At 43.1% G+C, this 19,750-nt stretch overlaps 1 protein-coding gene, 1 long non-coding RNA gene and 1 pseudogene across 3 annotated transcripts in view; 1 reads left to right on the plus strand and 2 right to left on the minus strand.

The window, feature by feature from the left end:
• Positions 1–10,462, minus strand: part of ZNF76 (zinc finger protein 76) — a 29,674-nt gene extending 19,212 nt beyond the window's left edge. The window contains exon 1 of one of the 2 annotated variants that reach the window (XM_006050364.4): positions 10,167–10,462. The gene's annotated coding sequence lies outside the window, so the exon portion shown is untranslated. The remainder of the gene's footprint in view (positions 1–10,166) is intronic. The other variant, XM_025271240.3, reaches the window with a different exon arrangement.
• A 141-nt stretch (positions 10,463–10,603) lies between these two features.
• LOC102416294 overlaps positions 10,604–19,750 on the plus strand; it is a 35,976-nt gene continuing 26,829 nt past the window's right edge. The window contains exon 1 of the long non-coding RNA XR_326811.3: positions 10,604–10,739. This is a non-coding gene — a long non-coding RNA (uncharacterized LOC102416294). The remainder of the gene's footprint in view (positions 10,740–19,750) is intronic.
• On the minus strand, positions 17,136–17,621 carry LOC102415971 (annotated as a pseudogene).

Raw genomic sequence — 19,750 nt, forward strand, 5'->3', positions numbered from 1 at the left:
TAACATAAACCTTTAATAAAACAGTCCCCTCTTGCTCTCTAGCCCTTCCGGATCGCTGAATCCTCCTTCCAACAGTGCCTGACTGCAGATGGTGAGAAGTTGCTTCTTGGCTGCCAGGCACATACAAGTGTCTGATTGCCATTTTTCTCCCTTTCTTTTGTTAAATAATGGTCAACTCTGAAGCCTCCTGTGCCAGTACTACCGCAGGGACATTGGCAGAGCCAAAGAAGGCTTGTCACTGCCTGAGGATGGCTGGGTCTGAGCAGTTCCTGCCTGTACAGGACACTTCAGATTTGTAACTCCCCCGGCCCTCTGACAAAGGGCAGTGGGGAGCTGGGCGGGGGGAGCAGGAGTAGCCGCTACCTTTTCTTTTTGGAGGGTGTAATTTTTACCAGCTCCCTAATGACCTGAGCTGAATGGAGAGCTAGTCTAGGGGGAGGTGTGGTGAGGAATAAGAGCCAAGACAAAAGGTAGGGATGAAAAGGGAGACTGACACACCCAGAATTAACAGCAAGTCCAGTTCCTGTTTGTTGCATTTTTAAATGAACTTAACCTATTGTTGGTTCTGGTGCAGGAAACAGCTCCATGACTTCATAATATATAAATGTGTTTCCTCTTGTAAACATAAATTATAGTTACCAGAGAGAGAACATTTACAAAAACTTTTTAGATACATTGAATCTTTCCCTGTGAAAAAAGATGGGCTTAAATTGTCTCCTCAAAGCAGAAAAATAAGAGGTATGACAGATGGGAAATGAAAGAGTAGCCACGTGCTTCTTCTCCACTATGACATGGTTCAGATCTAATCTGACCCACACCTAAGCAGGGCTTCGCCTGGACTACAGGCACCTGTTTGCTAGTCTATCATTTTCTGCTAACCTGAATTCTGGGAACATTTGAAATAGGGTTTCTGGACTCTGTCAGCCCAGAAGGTACTGAGGAGCCAAAAAAAGAAAAAAAGAAAACGTTTGCTTGGAAACAGAGAAATGTTCAACTTTGGGGAAAAAATGACAATTTTCACTCAGATAATTACTAATGTAGAAATACAGAAAACTTCTCAGAAAGGACAAAGTGACATTAGGTTGGGAGGGACAAAGACTGAGGGAGTCAAGTGGCAAACAAATGAGAAGCAGATTTGGAAGGGCTGTAGTAAAATGATTCAGTGTTTGTTATTATAGAAAAAGACTTCAATGCACACACAAAACCCGTAGTGAAACAGGCTTGGTTCTGTGGGTTTCCAAAAACTAAAGAGAAAACAGGAAATTAATAACAGAAACACATTTAAAACACCAGCTAAACATCTCTTTCCAAAAGGCACACTGATGTTAAAAGCCCAAAGTGCTTTTTAGTATGGTTCCTATTTGGCTACTGCAATTTTACAGGTTTGAATTAGTCACAGAAAAGGGAGTAATTGGGCAAAATGGATTATTTTTAATTCCAAAAAAGTCAATGAAAATACAGTCTCCTTTACTGCAAAATGGCCTTCATTTAAACTAAAACAGATAACTTAAAAATCTAATTTTCAGACAAATGTTTAAGTGAATTTAGCACCTTAGTTTGTAAACACTCAACAGAGCAATCATGGCTTAGTTTCAAACTCACCTTTAGTCCATGAAAAGAAAAGTCCAGAAAAAAAGGCAATTTGGAAGGGTTATCCTAAGGATATCATGAACAAACAAACTAATATAGATATGAGGAGGTTATATTTGAATTATTACTGGAATTCAGCTTGGGGTCACTGCGTTCTTGAGACAGGCTATTTGACAGTTTCAGAAGGGACTGGATCATCACAGTTATTTAGAAACATCATGTTATTTAAAACATCACTCTGGGACAAAAAGGCTAAATTTATATTATCAGTTAATCAAAATGGAATAATATCCAGATCTCAAACAGGAAGACAAGGTAGTTTTGGCCCTCTGAAGCATAAGAAATCTAAGTCAGAAGAGTTGGCTTTAAAAAAACCCTCAGCATTAGGGGGAAATATTAAAGAAATAATTAAAGAAATATTCTATAATAACAAACACTGAATCATTTTACTACAGCCCTTCCAAATCTGCTTCTCATTTGTTTGCCACTTGACTCCCTCAGTCTTTGTCCCTCCCAACCTAATGTCACTTTGTCCTTTCTGAGAAGTTTTCTGTATTTCTACATTAGTAATTATCTGAGTGAAAAGAAATAAAATATAAGGCATGTTATTAAAAACACATGTAACTTATAAATAACTAATAAGGACCTACTGTATAGCACAGGGAACTAAATAATCTGTAATGACCTATGTGGGAAAACAATATAAAAAAGTGCAGATATATGCACATGTGTAACTGATTCACTTTGTTGTTCGGCAGAAACTAACACAACACTGTAAATCAACTACACTCCAAAAAAAAAAAAACAAAAAACATGTAACTGAACTGTACACTTAAAAATGGTTAAGATGGTAAATTTTATGTTCTGTGTATTTTACCACAATAAAAAAAAAACCCAGGCAGAGAAAAAGCCACGTGCAGACACTTACAAACCTCCAAGAATAATACCAAATTTCCCCTGGACAATATGAATTCACACAAGCAAAAAAACACTAATATTAAGTAAACAACACACACACAAAAAGGTTCATTCTCATTAGTAATTAAAGAACAAGAAAGAATAATCATGATGATATTATACTTATTGAATTACCAAAAATCAAAGTGAAAATATTCACAGCCAATAAACAATGACATATCACCACACACCTACTACAGGAGCTGAAAATCCAGAACACTACAAACTCCAAACGCTGGTGGGAATGCAAAATGGCAGAGCAAAATGGCACTCTGGAAGACAGTTTGGCAGTTTCTTACAAAGCTAAACATATTCTTACAATAAGATCCAGAAATCCTATTCCTAGGTATTTACCCAAATGAGTTGAAAACTTATGTCTACAGAAAAACCTGCACATGGATGTTTATAGCAGCTTTATTCATAATTGCCCTAAACTGGAAGCAATCAAGACATCCTTCAATAAACAAACTGTGGTACATTCATACTATGGAACATTATTCAGCAATAAAAAGAAAAGTTATTAAGTCACGAAAAGACACAGAGGAACCTTAAAATGTACTTTGCTAAGTCAAAGAAGCCAATCTGAAAAGGTTACATACAGTATCATTCTAATGATATGATATTCTGGAAAAGAAAAAACTTAAGAGACAGTGAAGTGATCAGTGGTTGTCAAGGGTGCAGGGGAAGGAGGGGAGGGATGAATAGGCAGAGCATAACACATTTTTAGAGCAGTGAAACTATTCTGCACAAGTCTATAATGGTGGATACTTGACATTGTATACCTGTCAAAATCCAGAGTGTACAACACAAAGAGTGAGCCATAATATAAACTATAGACTTAGTTAATAATAATGCCTCCACATCAGGTCATCAATTGTAGCAGATATACCCCACCAGTGTAAGATGCTAACTGGGGGAAACTGGGAGGCTTAGGGTAGGGGGTGCGCAAAAAGGGAGTACACAGGGACTCTCTGTACTTTCTGTTTAGTTTTTCTGTAAACCTAAAACTGCTCTAAGAAATAGTCTATTAATTAAAAAAAAAAAAAAGAAATATCCAACCATCGATGTTGGCAAGGCCAGGAGAGGCGGGCGCAAGTGTGCATTGCTGATGGCACTATAGGGGCTCCAGGTTCTCCAGAGAACAATCTGTCAATGCTTAACCCCACCAGAAAAGGTTCAGGTGCTGAGGTCTAACATTCATCCCAGAAAGACAGGACAGAAAACAAGAGCTACTTGCACAAGATGCTGGTTACATACCCACTCTCATTTTGTGAGTGACCTGTTCATTGAAAGTTGAAAGTGTTAGTCGCTCAGTCGTGTCTGATTCTTTGGGACCCCATGGACTATAGCCCACCACGCTCCTCTGTCCATGGGATTCTCCAGCAGAATACTGGAGTAAGTTGCCATTCCCTTCTCCAGGGATCCTGTTCATTAAGATGGGCTATATCTTGTATTTAAAAAAGTATTATTATTTGTTGCACCACAAGGCATACAGAATGCAGGATCTTAGTTCCCTGACCAGGAATTGAACCTGTGCCCCCTGGATTGGAAGCACAGAGTCCTAACCTGTCCTAACCACTGGACTGCCAAAGAAGTCCTTATATCTTATATTCTTGTTTAGTTGGTCAGAGACTCTCCTTAAATAGAAACATAAACATCTAAATGGCACAGGATAAGATGTTTGTGCTTCCAGATGCAGTGAAGGGATTACTCTGCCAGTTATGTTATTTTTCCCTCAAACTTAACTCTTTTGGGATGAAAATAACACACTCCTACTTACTGTTAAACTGCTTATAATTCAAGTTCTTAGAGAGCAAGCATTTCGGCTTAATTAGCACCTTACAAAGAATGTGCCCACAGATACTAAATGAATAACACTACTAGGTCACTTAGCTAACTGAGCTCTTTAGCTCAAATTTGAATCCTAAATCAGCTCCACTTATTGTGAATCAGATCTGATTGAAACTTCTGAGATTGGCTTTGAAACCCTTCATTTACCGCAGAGACATAAGCTCCCTAGAAGAAGTTCCTGGCAGAAGAGGAAATGCTGAGTGAAGGAATGAAAGAGGGAAGGGACTGAATCCCACCATCCCAGCTCTTTCTCCAGCCCCAGATAGGATGCCCACTTTTTCCTCACTTGAATTACCACCTTGCCTCATCTATGACATCCACAAAGTTTTTTCCCAGAGCCAGTTCAAGAACAAGATTTCCCTGGCCAACACCACACCAGACCGTCAGACCCCAGCCATTTCTTCTGCACTCAGCAATGAAGTTACTACACCAGGCGGCTCGTCTGCAGTGTTTCATGAGGGCACGGATATATCTCCCTGTCATTGGATCCTCTGTGTCCAGAGCCCAGAACATGGCAGGCATTCACTGGGTATTGCTTTAGTGAAGGAAGGGAGAACTCAGCACCAATAACATTACCCTGTGTAGAGCTCAGCAGTTTCCGACATGCTCTCAGATATACAGATACATTATCTCACTTGCTCTAAGCTTGCTTCATCAGCTCTCACAGCGGGAGGGGCTGAGACGACAGCTCATTTCTAGTCTAAAGCAGTCATTCTGCAGATGAAGAGACAGAGGCCAGAGCTGCCAGAGGAGTCCCAAAGGATCACATGGCTACCTGGGGGCAGAGCCGAGTCCCATGCCAGAGCCGTCAGTGCTCTTCCACTCTGCTCCTTTGTCTCTGGCCCGATAACAGTGTTCTTTCAGTTCCCAGAAGGGCAGACGTTCACTAACAAGTCGGAGAGACTTGTATATGTAGCTGCCTACTCAATATTTCCATGTCCCCACACATCTCAAACTTGACATATTCAAAAGTGAATACCTTAGCTCCCTTCCTCACCGTGTGCCCTTCTTCCAGGCTCCCCCTTTTCAGTAAATGGGAACTCCATTGTTAAACTGCTCAGGCCAAAAGTGACGGAGCAATCCTCAACTTCTCTATTTCTTTTACATGCCACTTTCAATCCTTCAGCAAATCCTATTGGCTCCTTTTCCAAAACATATCCAGAATTCAAGCACTTCTCACTCTTTGGCTTTTTACTTCGGGTCCAAGCTACCCACTTTCCTTGCCTGGACCACAGTAGCAGTTCCCTAATCAGTTTCCTTCCTTCCCCTCTTGCCCACTACAACCTATTCTCAACATAGCAGCCAGGATGATCCTTTATGTCAGATCATGTCACTTATGTGCCTCGAACACTCCAATGGCTCCCATCTCACTCACAATTCACCAAAAATCCAGGGGCCTATAAGGCCTAATACGATTTACCACAAATCTACTCCCACCCACATCTCTTGCTTTCTCCTCTCTCACACTACTGCAGCCATAATGACTGGTGTCCTCACGTTTCTTGAACATATGAGGCATACTCTTGCCTCAGGGCCTTTGCACTTGCTCTCTGACAGCAGAGGGAATATACTTCCCTCAGATAAATGCCTGGCTCACCCCTTAACTTCCTTTGGGTCTTTGCTTAGATGTTACCCTTTCAGTGAGAACTTCCTTGACCACCCTAATAAAATTTAATACCCTGACTTCTGGTACTCTTTATCTTCCTTCTCTGGTTAATTTTCTCCATATATATTTCAGTTGTTTATCATATGCTTCTGCTTCATCCCAACAGGTGAGCTACTTAAATCCTAGAGCTTTGTTTTATTTACTACTCTATCCCCAGGTACTAGAAAAGTACCTGGCTTCTAGCAGATATTCAGCAAACATAAGTGGAATGAATGAATGAGTAAATGAATGAATGAACGAACATCCTTACCTTTAGAATCTCCCAGTAATCTAAAGGGTTCAGGCCAGAAGGGAAAGACCCTGGTTGAGCTCTGACCTCTCCCTCACTCCCCACACAGCTTCTCCTTCTTCTTAGGCCCAGCCCAGTCCCTTACTACAAGAAACCAGGTCTGGGCTGGGAAGCAAGGCAGGACCAGGGCAACAGGTGCTTGTTGCCAGGATGGTACAATTCTGCATAGTGCTAATTTTTGGCTTTGGCATCCTGATACCTCATAAACAGAAGAGGTCAAAAACAGGTTGGGACTAGATAGTAGTACTGACTCAGTTTAACAGCAACTAATCTGCTTTGAGATATCTTTCAAGGAACAGTGCTAAACTTGCACGTGTTCACCTAGCTGTCCTCTTCTTCTTTCTCAAACTCTTTATTATGGATTTCAAACATGCAGAATAGTAGACAGAATAGTATAATGAACTCCATGAACCCATTACCCAAATTCAACAATTACCAACATTATGTCAATTTGGTTTCTTCTATTCTCTGTCTCTGCAACCCCCACTGAATATTTCATGAAGCTGTTTCTGGAGAACTGATCTACATATGACACACTCTGGTCTTGTTAACACTGTATTCTAGCAACTATGTCAACCAATTTCTCTAGTTTTACTAGAAATACAGTTTAAAAAAAAGCACTTACACCCATTCTCTCACCAAAGCAATGACTAAAAAAGGAAGTATCTAAATTCCAGACTGTTTAAATCAACAAAACATGCCACTTATCATGTTTGGAGGGATTTGGGGAGAAGGGTTTTGTAGCTACAAAATAGATGTAGACATGAGCTGTTTTCACTTGTTTGTATCTGAGGCAGAATTTCTGAATGAACTTGTTCAATCCAGTAAGTATTTACTGACTACCTGCTACATATGAGGGACAGGATTAAGAAGACAGAAAATAAGAAAACCCAGCCTCTGTTCTTAAGGAAATCAGTGTGGGGTGGAGGATGGGTGTTGGGTGAGAAGAGGGTAGTGGGAATAGCTAACATCCAAGGCGGAATACATTCTAGCCTGAGAGATTAAACAAACCCAAGGCGAAAGTTCCTTTAAAAAAAATCAATCCACAGAATTTGCAGACCCCAAGATTTACCTCTTCCTTAACTCTAATTTTGCCCTCTGCTGAATTTATTGCTATACAGCCAATACGTATATTATATGGGGTCAGAGAATTCAGTGACCCACAGAATAGACTTTTGGAAGTGGATCTTTCATGTCACATGTTGCTACTTATCATCCAGTCTTCTGGTGGCAGAGAATTGGAAAGTCCTCCCAGGGTTTGGAAAACAATGGGGCTACCTCAGGGCCGACACTCAAAGTGTTCTACTCTTTGAGAGCATATACAGCAAGCAGCTTCATAAACAGACGAGACTGTGTCAAGGAGACATGGCTAGATGGATTCAGAAGGACTTCCAAGAACTCTCTCCTGGCTACCTAAAGGACTGTGACCTTAGTGGTCTATTACCAGAAGAGTGCAGCTCTTTGGACAAACCAATGAGGTTTGGTTGGCCAGGTTGTGTAGGAAGGAGAAAGTGCATGCTCATTCATATGCCCCTGGAATTAGGTGCACAGGAGAGTGGGAAGAAGGGCAGAATTAAGATGGAAGAAAGGTTTACATCATAATCAATGTTACCAAGATTGGTGAGGTGAGGATGCATGAGAGAGAAGGAGTAAGGTAGGAAAAAGGCACTGTGAGAATGGATGGGACACAGGAATAGGGATTAGTAAAGGGACGATTCTGGTTTGAAAAGGAGATCACTGATGGAAGTGAAAAAGATGCCATGTGACCCAAGACCTTGAGAGGCAGGATCTCACAAGATACTAACAGGATGTGAAAAGGAGGGACCTTTGAATGGGAGGGTGTACAGATTATGAAGGATGGGTTCCCACTGGAATGGAAGGGGGTCACTTCACTGAAGCTGGGTGAAGTGGTCACTAGATAAAGGTTTTGGGTAATAGGATGTAGCTATGGATGGCAGAAGGGAGGCAGCTGGAACACTCGTAAGAGATTGGAAATCTCTTATTTATATGAATTCCTGGGGGTAAGCAGACTTAGGATGAGAGGATTTAGGGTAAAGTGCCAGTGAGATGGGAGACACCTTAGGATAAGCGGGAGCTCCAAGGACTCATAGGGTGAGAGGATATTTGGACAAAGGATAAAGAGAGGTACTAAGGTGCAGGGGTCTCAGGACACTTGGGGTCAGAAGTTATGAATAATGGGTTGAGGAAGACACCAAGCCATGCGGGAAAAGTTAATATTAATAGAAACCTTGGAGGTCATGGCAAGTGTTGATGTTGGGCTTAGGAATTATTAGAAAATAAGGAACAAGGGGCTGAGGGTAATCTGGAAACCCAGGTAGGTTTAGGAGCAAGAGAAGCTATGGATCAAAAGAGTTTTGAAGATTGTGGGTTCAGATGCCAGCTCTGCCACTCATCTGTGTGAATCCAGGTTCGTCATTTGTTTAAAACTAAACCAAAACAAACAAAATATGGGAAACAGTGGTAGACATAGGAAGAATCATGTCTTGGGTTTGTGAAGGGAAAACTTAATTTACACATACAAAGCGTGGTACACAGTAGGTGCTTAGCTCTAAGTGCTAATCTTCATTAAGGAGATAACCAGAGTCAAGAGCCAAAGAAGTAAGGAGGCCATAGGAGACCTAAGAGGAGAGGGATTCCAAGAGCTCAGGGGTACAAAGATAATGCAAAGTGTGGGCCCTGCATTCATTATCTGCTGACTCCCTAGCACCCAGGATGGAGTTAAGACCCGTAAGAGCTTCTCAGCATATACTTAAGGGCTCCCTTAGGCTAGGCTTCGTGCCAAGTGTTTGAATACATTATTGACCCTGGGGTGAGGTTATAACAGTAAACTTCTAGCTAGGAATACAAAAACGATTGCAAACAAATATTATCTTGATTGAGAATTGTAGCACTTCACAGCTGGAAGGAAACTGAGGTCATTTAACCCAACCTTATCATAGATGAGAGACTGAGGTCCAGAGAGAAGAAAGGAGTCCTAGTGGCAGGGCTAGGACTTGAATCTGGGACCACATACTCAATCCAGATTCTCTGATGCCTCCAACTGCATCTACTTCATATTCATCTCTATAATTTCCTGGGCACCAGCTCCATGCTAGGGCACTTGTTAAGTCATGTGCTGGTTGACACTGGGGGGCTGAAGTGCAGACAGGGACGTCAGCGGAGGTGACTTCAGCATGGAGGGGGAACATGGAATGAGGTCATGAAATTACAGGGAAAAGAATGGATTATCAGACATTGAGGGTTACATAGAAGATGACTGGCTGAGAAACTATTTTAGACGGCTGAGTTTAGGAGTTACCAGAAAAGGTTTGAGGGGAGTCACCAAGTTTGTGTGTGTGGGGGAATACAGGGTAGAACTGGACGGGTTACCAGACTAGTGGAGTCAGTAAGGTTTGAAGGGATGTGGGGATGTCCGGTCGTCAGTCACTGTGTTGGTGGGCCCCTGGGCAGTGCTGGGGAAGTTCCTGGATTGGCAGAGTCAATGAGTAATAAGTGAGGATTACCTGGTGAGGTCTTAGGGTCAGTGGGTGGGGGGTCAGAGGTGGGGGCGGGCGCAGTCACACGGTGGGGTGTGGGAGTCACGGGGCAGGAGTCGCAGGGCAGAATTGGGAGGCAGGGATGGGAGCCGGGACCCGAGGTGCGGGAGGGCCAGGCCGCCGAGCAGCAGTCCGACCACCGAGCTACAGGGCCAGAGGAGGGTGGGCACGCCAGGCTCGGGACCTTCCCGGGACCCTGCGCCCGCCCGGCCTCCCACCTGGGCACGGTGGACCCACTCTTCCCGCAGCCACCAACCTGACAGCCCCCGAGGGCGACTCCGCCGACAGACCGCCATGCACCGGGCCCCGCCACCAGCGCCGGCCCCGCAACCCGCCTGCGCCATAGCCCGCCCGCCCGCGAGCCGCTTGCCTCGCGCGATATCCAGGTTCCAGGGCCGCCGCACTTTTCCTCTCCTCTCGGCGGGCCTCCACCGGACCCCGGAACCCGTATAGAAAATACAGGGCAGGCTCCACCCCGCACCCCGAGTGGCGGCGGCCGCCGTCTCACTTATCCCGGTTCCCGGGCCGCTGGAGCCCGGGCGGCCGGGGTCTCGAACGATGCCCCTCCGAGCCCCGCCCCGCCCCGCCCCCCGACCCGGGTGACGCACCGCCCGCCAGGCTGGGCGCCCGGGGAGGGCGTGATGACGTCACGACGCCCCGGTCAGGGCCTGGGCGCGGCTCGCGAGCCGGGTCGTCTCTATAGCAATAAGGAGCCGCCACCTGTTCCTGAAGAGGGGACTCGGTCACCTGAGGCCTGAGGCGGGCGCGGGGAGGAGTCCGAGGCCCCGCGGGCTCTGCGCCGTCTCGTCGGCCGCCTGCGGGCGAGAAGGTGCGCTCCTGGTGCTGGGGAGGGCCGGAGGGGCTGATTGTGAGGGAAGCCGTGCCTCTCCTCAGGGCTCAGAGCCGCCAGGCGGCCTCCTGCGCCTTTAGGGTCCTGAGGCGCTTTGCTGTGCGCAGTCCGCACGCACGGCCTGCGATCTTCGACCCACCCCCTGAAGGAAGCAATGCAGGTATTACTAGCACCTTATTGAAAAGGACGACGTCGAGGAGCCGTGAGGGACTCGCCTGTTTAGGGAGTGCGCCCTGACGATCCTCTCGGGTTCTCTCAGGCTCATTCCCCCGTCAGTCCCACCCCCAGCCTCGAAACCAGCTACCACTGACCCTCGTAGGTTCGTTTCGGGTGAACAAAGCCAGGCCCTTTATGGTTTCCCCCTGTCACCAGGAGGGAGTATGATTGGAGGATTTTCAAACAAAGTAAAAGAGAGTGACTTTTGGTAAAAATAAATAAAAGAGAGAAGTTAGATGAGGAACTGGTAAAGGTTGCCTCTTAGAAGAGGAATTGGGTGACTGGAGCAATGAGGTGAGAAGCTTTACCTTCTCTGTCCTTTTAGACCTTAACTCCTTTCTTTTGTCTCCTCTCTCCCCTCCCCCCCAAAAAAATTTAACTTAAAAAATTTTTTTTGAAGGGAGTGTTCCAATAAACTAGAAACGTTTACAAAGTACTGTGTTTGGGGTCTGTGGTAGCTAAAGATGCCATAGGAGGCATGGGTGATTGCTTTCCTCCCTTGTCTATACAAAGCTTAACCACAAAGCTTTAGACATTCTCTGTTCCGCATCTTCCTAGTTTGGGCACCACAGTTCCAGAGGTGGAACTGGGGCTATAGTTCTCATCAAGCTCTCAGCTTAGGGAGGCAGTGAGTGACACTTGATGGCGTATTCTTGTGGTTAATAATTAATCATTTCTATGTGCTGTGTTTTAAGTTGCTTCACTCGTATCGGACTCTCTGCGACCCTTTGGGGGTAAGAGGAGCCAGCCAGGCTCCTCTGTCCATGGGATTCTCCAGGCAAGAGTACTGGATTTGGTGGCTGTGCCCTCCTCCAGGGGATCTTCCCTTCCAGGGATCGAACACCCATCTCTTATCTCCTGCACTGGCATGCAGACTCTTTACCACTAGCACCACCTGGGAAGTCCAATCCTTTCTATACCTCCTGATACAGAAATAAGCAGCCTGACCTTTAAGGTGCCCCCTCCCTGTTCCTTTTTGGTGGAAGTTTAACAAATTATTTTATTAATACCTAGATAGAGAATATAGTAGCTTCTCCTGTAGCATAAACTTCTGGATAGACATAGAGCAGAGACTAATACTCAGGTGTCCTAATTTGTACCCCCACCACCTTTTTCCATAATAAAAAATACATCTATCCTTTCTCATATTCCTTGCAGATCCTAATCTGTTTGGTAATCACCTCTCCTCTTACACAACAAAAACTGTGGGAAACCAGTGTCAGAATTTGAAGTATTAGGATTCTGATGATGGGTAATTTCAGGTACTCAGGAGAACTGGGGAGGAATATAATTTGGAATGCAGGATCGAAGATCATTTCTAGCAGCTTCTGTTCTACCTTTGAACCCCATCTCCACAATATACCGTATAGGCTGGTGGTCTTCAGACATTTTTTGAAATGGACTCTATAAAAGAATTTTAAAGAACTATGTATCTCCTTGTTCATTCCTAAGTTGACACCTAAATTTTCTATCATATAAATTCTTGTAGAGGATATAATTTCTGACTTACTGCAAATTTTGATGTTTTAAACTATAACCATTATATCATTCTTAAATGTATCTGGTGCTGCTGCTAAGTCACTTCAGTCGTGTCCGACTCTGTGCAACCCCATAGACGGCAGCCCACTAGGCTCCCTGTGCCTGGGATTCTCCAGGCAAGAACACTGGAGTGGCTTGCCATTTCCTTCTCCAATGCATGAAAGTGAAAAGTGAAAGTGAAGTCGCTCAGTCGTGTCCGACTCTTCGTGACCCTATGGACTGCAGCCCACCAGGCTCCTCCGTCCATGGGATTTTCCAGGCAAGAGTACTGGAGTGGGGTGCCATCGCCTTCTCCGATTTAATGTATCTGCTGCTGCTGCTAAGTCGCTTCAGTCGTGTCCGACTCTGTGCGACCCCATAGACGGCAGCCCACTAGGCTCCCCCGTCCCTGGGATTCTCCAGGCAAGAACACTGGAGTGGGTTGCCATTTCCTTCTCCAGTGCATGAAAGTGAAAAGTGAAAGTGAAGTCGCTCAGTCGTGTCTGACTCTTCACGACCCCATGGACTGCAGCCTACCAGGCTCCTCTGTCCATGGGATTTTCTAGGCAAGAGTACTGGAGTGGGGTGCCATCGCCTTCTCCTAGTGGGCTCCAAATACCCTAAATATTTGATGCCCACCAGCATCCATTTCAGAGAAGGCAATCCATTTCAGAGAAGGCAATCCATTTCGGAGAAGCCCGCTAGGCTCCTCTGCCCATGGAATTTTCCAGGTGAGAAAACTGTAGTAGATTGCCATTTTCTACTCCAGGGAATTATCCTGACCCAGAGATTGAACTCATATCTCTTGTGTCCCCTGCATTGGCAAGTGGATTCCTTAGTGCTGTGCCACCAGGGAAGCCCAACAATTCTCTACCTGTTTTTTATTTTTATAGACATAAATGTTGAGGAATGTTCACATTGGGAAAGGAAGAAACTGTTAAAATGATATCCCTAAAGCCTTTGAACTACTTCTAAATTACATGCCAACAATCACAATTCCTCATAAGTGTCACATTACCAAATAGACTCCTCCTTTAATTTTATTAAAAATTTTATTTAATTAAAAGAATTCGAAAACCACAGATCTTGCAAAAGGATTTGTTAGTCGTTTGAGTATCGATTTCAGTCTTATCAAAATAATTATGTCATCTTTTCACTCAGAGGCAGCTAATCAGACTGGTTTTCATATTTCTTTGTCAATACAATTTTTTGGATAAAATTCCTTTTTTTAAAAGGTGTTCAAATAAGTCTCACGTTTTATTAAGATCCTCTATAAACATATTTATTCACTACTGAAAATTGAAATAGCACATCAAAAATTTTTATTACATTTCAACATGCTAACAATGCTCTGGCCAAGCCAACCAATGTTTTCTTTACTTTCCTTCCACAAGTTAATTTGTTTGAAATTCTTGATACTGAGTTTCATCTTACAGAACTTCAGGCTTATGAAACAGACATTACCTGAGACTTACTCAGTTCAGTTCAGTTGCTCAGCTGTGTCCGACTCTTTGCAACCCCATGAACCGCAGCACGCCAGGCCTCTCTGTCCATCACCAACTCCTGGAGTTCACCCACCCATGTCCATTGAGTCGGTGATGCCATCCAATCATCTCATCCTCTATCGTCCCCTTCTCCTCCTGCCCTCAGTATTTCCCAGCATAAGGGTCTTTTCAAAAGAGTCAGCTCTTCGCATCAGGTGGCCAAAGTATTGGAGTTTCAGCTTCAACATCAGTCCTTCCAATGAGCACCCAGGACTGATCTCCTTTAGGATGGACTGGTTGGATCTCCTTGCAGTCCAAGGGACTCTCAAGAGTCTTCTCCAACACCACAGTTCAAAAGCATAAATTCTTTGGTGCTCAGCTTTCTTTATAGTCCAACTCTCACATCCATACATGACTACTGGAAAAACCATAGCCTTGACTAGACGGACCTTTGTTGGCAAAGTAATGTCTCTGCTTTTTAATATGCTGTCTAGGTTGGTCATAACTTTTCTTCCAAGGAGTAAGCGTCTTTTAATTTCATGGCTGCAGTCACCATCTGCAGTGATTTTGGAGCCCAAAAAAATAAAGTCAGCCACTGTTTTCACGGTTTCTCTATCTATTTGCCATGAAGTGATGGGACTGTATGCCATGATCTTTGTTTTCTGAATGTTGAGCTTTAAGCCAGATTTTTCACTCTCCTCTTTCACTTTCATCAAGAGGCTCTTTATTTCTTCTTCACTTTCTGCCATAAGGGTGGTGTCATCTGCATATCTGAGGTTATTGATATTTCTCCCGGCAATCTTGATTCCAGCTTGTGCTTCCTTCAGCCCAGCATTTCTCATGATGTACTCTACATATAAGTTAAATAATCTGGGTGACAATATACAGCCTTGATGTACTCCCTTTCCTATTTGGAACCAGTCCGTTGTTCCACGTCCAGTTCTAACTGTTGCTTCCTGACCTGCATACAGGTTTCTCAAGAGGCAGGTCAGGTGGTCTGGTATTCCCATCTCTTGAAGAATTTTCCACAGTTTATTGTGATCCACACATTCAAAGGCTTTGGCAGAGTCAATAAAGCAGAAATAGATGTTTTCTGGAACTCTTGTGCTTTTTCGATGATCCATCGGATGTTGGTAATTTGATCTGTGGTTCCTTTGCCTTTTCTAAAACCAGCTTGAAGATCTGGAAGTTCACGGTTCACGTATTGCTGAAGCCTGGCTTGGAGAATTTTGAGCATTACTTTACTAGCATGTGAGATGAGTGCAATTGTGTGGTAGTTTGAGCATCCTTTGGCATTGCCTTTCAGAGGGATTGGAATGAAAACTAACCTTTTCTAGTCCTGTGGCCACTGCTCAGTTTTCCAAATTTGCTGGCATATTGAGTACAGCACTTTCACAGCATCATCTTTCAGGATTTGAAATAGCTCAACTGGAATTTCATCACCTCCACTTGCTTTGTTCATAGTGATGCTTCCTAAGGCCCACTTGACTTCACATTCCAGGATGTCTGGCTCTAGGTGAGTGATCACACCATTGTGATTATCTGGGTTGTGAAGATCATTCTTGTACAGTTCTTCTGTGTATTCTTGCCATCTCTTCTTAATATCTTCTGCTTCAGTTAGGTCCATACCATTTCTGTCCTTTATTGAGCCCATCTTTGCATGAAAAGTTCCCTTGATATCTCTAATTTTCTTGAAGAGATCTCTAGTCTTTCCCATTTTGTTATTTTCCTCTATTTCTTTGCATTGATCGCTGAGGCAAGCTTTCTTATCTCTCCTTGCTATTCTTTGAAAGTCTGCATTCAAATAGGTATATCTTTCCTTTCCTCCTTTGCTTTTCACTTCCCTTCTTTTCATAGCTATTTGTAAGGCCTCCTCAGACAGCCATTTTGCATTTTTGCATTTCTTTTTCTTAGGGATGGTCTTGATTCCTGTGTCCTGTACAATGTCACGAACCTCTGTCCATAGTTCATCAGGCATCTGTCTATCAGATCTAGTCCCTTAAATCTATCTCTCACTTCCACTGTATAATCACAAGGGATTTGATTTAAGTCATACCTGAATGGTCTAGTGGTTTTCTCCACTTTCTTCAATTTGAGTCTGAATTTGGCAGTAAGGAGTTCATGATCTGAGCCACAGTCAGCCCCTGGTCTTGTTTTTGCTGACTATGTAGAGCTTCTACATCTTTGGCTGCAAAGAATATAATCAATCTGATTTCGGTGTTGACCATCTGGTGACGTCCATGTGTAGAGTCTTCTCTTGTGTTGTTGAAAGAAGGTGTTTGCTATGACCAGTGCATTCTCTTGGCAGAAATCTATTAGCCTTTGCCCTGCTTCATTCTGTACTCCAAGGCCAAATTTGCCTGTTACTCCAGGTGTTTCTTGACTTCCTAGGTTTGCATTCCAGTCCCCTATAATGAAAAGGACATCTTTTTTGGGTGTTAGTTCTAAAAGGTCTTGTAGGTCTTCATAGAACCATTCAACTTCAGCTTCTTCAGTGTTACTGGTTGGGGCATAAACTTGGATTACTGTAATATTGAATGGTTTGCCTTGGAAACGAACAGAGATCATTCTGTCATTTTTGAGATTGCATCCAAGTACTGCATTTTGGACTCTTTTGTTGACCATGATGGCTACTGCATTTCTTCTAAGGGATTCCTGCCCGCAGTAGTAGATATGATGGTCATCTGAGTTAAATCCACCCACTCCAGTCCATCTTAGTTCGCTGATTCCGAGAATGTTAGTGTTCACTGTTGTCACCTCCTGTTTGACCACTTCCAGTTTGCCTTGATTCATGGACCTAGCATTCCAGGTTCCTGTGCAATATTGCTCTTTACAGCATCAAACCTTGCTTCTATCACCAGTCCCATTCACAACTGGGTATTGTTTTTGCTTTGGCTCCATCCCTTCATTCTTTCTGGAGTTAATGAGACTTATTAGTATTTCTTTTTGTCAAATCAAAGTGGAACTAAAGTATATTCAAATCATTTCAAGAACAAGCTACATAGATTCTTCATAACCAGATTAAGGTAGAAAAAAAAAAATGCAAGAAAAAAAGACCAAGTTATAGGTTATCAAAATACTGGTACACAGTCTTTCCCAAGCTGCTTCATAATGATCCTAAAATTACCAGCAAGAAAAAATAATACAGGAATAAGGTTTATGACTCATTCAACTCCATGGCATAATTACTGTATGTTGTATTGTGATAATTCTCATAATTTTCCTCAGAAGGATCTCTGTTAAACCTGCAGTAACTACAGGTGCATTGAAATCTTCGCACTCTTGATCCAGTCTCAATGTCCTCCTCCTGCTGTAGTTCTCTTTTGGAGTCACACCGAGGAACTCCTTTGCCATATCGAAGTCTGAGAGATTCAGTCAACCTTTGGATCCTGTATCTCTGCTCACTCTAAAGTGTCCTCATGCCTCTCATTGGGTTTTTTTCTCACCAGGAAACTTCCCAATCAGCTGAGGTGGATCTTCTGATAGATCTGCCGGTTTGATACTAGGATTGAGAGTCAAGTTACTGAGGTTCTTTGTTAACATTTCAGAGTTAAGAGGCAACTGGCATTGCTTAGGAAGCTTCATCCATCAACATTTTAAGATACTCCAGGGTCCAGGTTGGGTTATCCTCAGATGAATCCATTGGGAGTCTAGTCACAGTTTGAAGATCCTCCTAGGTCTTTGGGTTCCAGAGGAAGGCGATGCTTTGGGCTCAGACTGCTACCAAGTAACCTAAAAGAGCTATCAGTTCAGTTCAGTTCAGTTGCTCAGTCGTCTCCGACTCTTTGCAACCCCATGGACCGCAGCATGCCTGGCCTCCCTGTCCATCACCAACTCCCAGAGTTTACTCAAACTCATGTCCATTGAGTCGGTGATGCCATCCAACCATCTCATCCTCTGTCGTCCCTTTCTCCTCCTGCCCTCAATCTTTCCCAGTATCAGGGTCTTTTCAAAAGAGTCAGCTCTTCGCATCAGGTGGCCAAAGTATTAGAGTTTCAGCTTCAACATCAGTCCTTCCAATGAACACCCAAGACTGATCTCCTTTAGGATGGACTGGTTGGATCTCCTTGCAGTCCAAGGGACTCTCAAGAGTCTTCTCCAACACCACAGTTCAAAAGCATAAATTCTTCAGTGCTCAGCTTTCTTTATAGTCCAACTCTCACATCCATACATGACTACTGGAAAAACCATAACCTTGACTAGATGGACCTTTGTTGGCAAAGTAATGTCTCTGCTTTTTAATATGCTGTCTAGGTTGGTCATAACTTTTCTTCCAAGGAGTAAGCGTCTTTTAATTTCATGGCTGCAGTCACCATCTGCAGTGATTTTGGAGCCCAAAAAAATAAAGTCACCCACTGTTTCTCCATCTATTTCCCGTGAAGTGATGGGATCGGATGCCATGATCTTTGTTTTCTGAATGTTGAGCTTTAAGCCAACTTTTTCACTCTCCTCTTTCACTTTCATCAAGAGGCTCTTTATTTCTTCTTCACTTTCTGCCATAAGGGTGATATCATCTGCATATCTGAGGTTATTGATATTTCTCCCAGCAATCTTGATTCCAGCTTGTGCTTCCTCCAGCCCAGCGTTTCTCATTATGTACTCTGCATATAAGTTAAATAAGCTGGGTGACAATATACAGCCTTGATGTACTCCCTTTCCTATTTGGAACCAGTCTGTTGTTCCATGTCCAGTTCTAACTGTTGCTTCCTGACCTGCATACAGATTTCTCAAGAGGCAGGTCAGGTGGTCTGGTATTCCCATCTCTTGAAGAATTTTCCACAGTTTATTGTGATCCACACATTCAAAGGCTTTGGCAGAGTCAATAAAGCAGAAATAGATGTTTTCTGGAACTCTTGTGCTTTTTCGATGATCCAGCGGATGTTGGCAATTTGATCTCTGGTTCCTCTTTCTAAAACCAGCTTGAACATCTGGAAGTTCACAGTTCACATATTGTTGAAGCCTGGCTTGGAGAATTTTGAGCATTACTTTGCTAGTGTGTGAGATGAGTGCAATTGTCCAGTAGCTTGAGCATTCTTTGGCATTGCCTTTCTTAGGGATTGGAATGACAACTGACCTTTTCCAGAAGAACTATAGAGCTGAGAAAGAGGAATAAAAATCCAGGCTGACACGCTGTGGTGAAAGAAGAATTCACCGGTAAAATTCTTGTATCGTTACATGCTTTCAGTATCATTTTATTAAAATATTGAAGTGCAGATTCATATCCATATGGAAAATACCTACCATTTGTAGAATCAGCAAAGCCAGTCTTCATTTCAAATCAGACTTACTTTCTGTTAGGGAAAGATCTGACTTTATTCTTCAATTTAAATAATTAACTAATACTCATTTTAAAGAATATTATAAAATCACTGGGAAATAAATTATTAACTGTAGCTTATAAAATAGGTTATTAAAAGTCAGTCATGATTAAAATTATATAGATCTAATATTAATATAAAAACTGTAAAACCAAGATGGTACTTTTTCTCATTGTATAATTTGTAATAATGCTATAAAATGTATAGCTAAATCTGTTAGTTAATTTATTAAATTAAAAGTAGGATAGAAGGTGTGTTATTTAGTTCCTTGGCAAATACAGGTATCTACTTGCATTGAACTCTCATGTTTGGCTTTTGGGAACAATTAAAGAATCATGTAACGGGAGAAAGAAAGAACTCCAATAATTTTGTTATACTTCATGATCAAACTTAGGTATTTAATAAAAAAAAGCATTTTAGTAGGAAATAATGGTTTGAGCAGCTAACAATTTCA

Source organism: Bubalus bubalis, chromosome 2 (genome assembly GCF_019923935.1).
Source record: "Bubalus bubalis isolate 160015118507 breed Murrah chromosome 2, NDDB_SH_1, whole genome shotgun sequence".
Lineage (NCBI taxonomy): Eukaryota > Metazoa > Chordata > Mammalia > Artiodactyla > Bovidae > Bubalus > Bubalus bubalis.